The sequence below is a fragment of the Clupea harengus genome, unplaced genomic scaffold, assembly GCF_900700415.2.
Source record: "Clupea harengus unplaced genomic scaffold, Ch_v2.0.2, whole genome shotgun sequence".
NCBI lineage: Eukaryota > Metazoa > Chordata > Actinopteri > Clupeiformes > Clupeidae > Clupea > Clupea harengus.
This window is the reverse complement of record NW_024880852.1, coordinates 5,001-7,997: the sequence shown is the minus strand read 5'-3', so window position 1 is coordinate 7,997 and position 2,997 is coordinate 5,001.

The window sequence follows — 2,997 nt, the reverse complement described above, 5'->3', positions numbered from 1 at the left end:
GGTTTGGGTGCGTGTGCGTGTACGTGCGTATGTGCGTGTGTTTGTATGTGTGTGGCTGTGTGTGTGTGTGTGTGTGCGCGTGTGCGTATTCGTGCGTAGGTTTGTGTGTGTGTGTGTGTGTTTGTGTGTGTGTCTATATTCATGTCTATGTGTGCATGTCTTGTGGTTTTACCTGTGTACATTTTTTTTCATGCTTGTATGTGTGTACATTTGTGTATGTGTGTGTGTGTGTATGTGCGTGTGTGTATGTGTGTGTGTGTGTGTGTGTGTGTGTAGGGTTTGTTGCATGTAACTGATAAAGATCTGAAAGATGTGGGTGTGGAGAAGGCTGATCACAGAGCCACCATACTCACCCAGCTACGCAGACACCAACAGAGACTGCAGCCATCCACAGGTATACACACACACACACACACACACACACACACACACACACACACACACACAGACAAACACACAGACACACACTCACATAAAACTGGTACATTTCCACACACACTCCTACACACACACAAACACACATGCACACAGACAAACACACATGCACACACACACACACACACTCCCAAAAAACTGGTACATCTCCACAGATGTTTATGCACACACACATGTGATTGTGATCTGACCCATGGTCCTCTCCTAGACGTGTACAATACAGTCCTACACACACACACACACACACACACACACACACACACACACACACACACACACACACACACACACACACACACACACACACACACGCGCGCGCGTGATCGTGATCTGACCCGTGTTCCTCTCCTAGACGTGTACGCTACAGTCCAGCGCAGGGTGAGCCGCAAGCACTCGCTGGGCTCGTCTCTGGACCTCGGCAGGCCTCGCAGTGACCTCTTCCGCCAGAGCATCGTGCCTCGCCTCCGTCGTCGTGACAACGCCCGACTCTCCTCCTCCTGCTCTCAGCTCCGCCCATTGGACGAGGTCCAGATGGCGATGCACCCTGACCTTCGACCTCCACATGAGGAGGAAGCCACGCCTATGGCACAGAAACACAAACAGAGGTAAAACTGACTGACTGGCTCTATGTCTTTCTCTCTCCGCATGTGCTCAGAGACTGCAGCCTAACACAGGTACACACACACACACACATGCAGATACACACACACACACATGCACACACACAGGTACACACACACACACACATGCGCACACACACACATGAACACACAGGTACACACACGCACAGCACACACACACACACATGCACACACACAGGTACACACACACATGCGCAGACACACACACACATACACACACACAGGTACACACACACACACACACACAGATACATTCACACACAGGTACACACACACACATGCACACACAGATACACACACACATGCACACACAGATACACACACACACAGATACACACACACTCCTCCATAATTCTATCTGCACATTTTTATTCAGCTGTGTTATGTCATTTGAGTGTTTGTATGTGTGTGCATATTTCCAGTTATATCCAGTAATACATGTCTATGTGAGTGTGTGTGTGTGTGTGTGTGTGTGTGTGTGTGTGTGTGTGTGTGTGTGTGTGTGTGTGTGTGTGTGTGTGTGTGTGTGTGTGTGCGTGCGTGCGTGCGTGCGTGCGTGCGTGCGTGCGTGCGTTTGTGTGTGTGTGTGTGTGTGTGTGTGTGTGTGTGGAGCTAACATGGAGCATTAGGTGACTGTGCATTCGCACCAGTTTGCAAAGCTGAACTCTCTGTGCTCTCTGCTTGGCTGCGTCCTTTAAGTTAGTTTAGTTCATTTGTTGTTTCAGGCTGAAATGTCAGTCTGAATAGCAAAAACAGATCATAGAATACTAACCATCTTCACACGTTATAGCGGTGGCGCTTTGATGGACAGCTTATTAACAACAATTATCCTTTAAAAAACCGTCTTAACAATAACCAAAGATTGTAGGTGTCGATTTTTGACGTTCACTGACGTGCACTTCACGAGAGGATTAGTAGAATACCCTATGACGTCTCATAATTCCATGTATCATTAATTGGCTACAGTGTCTTTGAGTAGTCTTGTGAGTTATATCGTCTCATATTGCAATGCGTTTGTCAGGAGATTAAAAAATATTAAAAGTCTATGATTATTTTACACAGACGGAGCTGAGCTCCGGCGGGGTTTGTTGTGGACCTAAGGAGGCGGAGCTGAGCTCCGGAGAGCTCCAGCCCAATTTAACCTCTGCATGTGACTCATGTCACTGCCTCTGAGTACACTAACAAACACCTGATGTAGGTGCAATTCAGACCCGTACGCATTTACGTCTATCGCCATGGCAGCAAGATTGTTGAGGGCAAAGTTCAAGTGTACCTCCCCGCAGACGATGAAAGTGCTGTTGTTGGCGCCCCCTATTGAGCTGACCATGTCGGTATGCCTCAAATAACTCCGTTCTTTGCCTTACCTGTACCCAGGGAGATTACCTGCGCATTCCTCTCTCTCTCTTTCTCTCTCTCACTCACTCACTCACTCACTCACTCACTCACTCACTCACTCACACACACACACACACACACACACACAGACACACACACACACACACCCACACACACACACACACACACACATAGCACAGTGACCTGGGTGTGGCAGCAGCACAGTGGCGGGGCAGAATGTTCATGCTCACCTGAGGCGCTAAGGAATGCGGCTCACCTGCCTGGCAGACTGACCAATCATGAGACGCCTCTATAAACCTCACCAACCCAGTGAGGACTGGAAAAGAACTGATGGTGATGCTGTGGACAATATTAAGACAGAACAATATTAAAGTTACGGCAAAACAGGCACGATATGACACCATAGCCTTGGTCACATATTTCTCTTTTTGCTCTTTACGTATTTAACTTTGTGTGTAAGACACTGCTAATATGCATTATATATATTTACATATCTTAATTATCAGTCTCATTTGACGTGTCATCTTGAGGCTTCTTGTCAGCATGATACACTCTGTTCTAAACC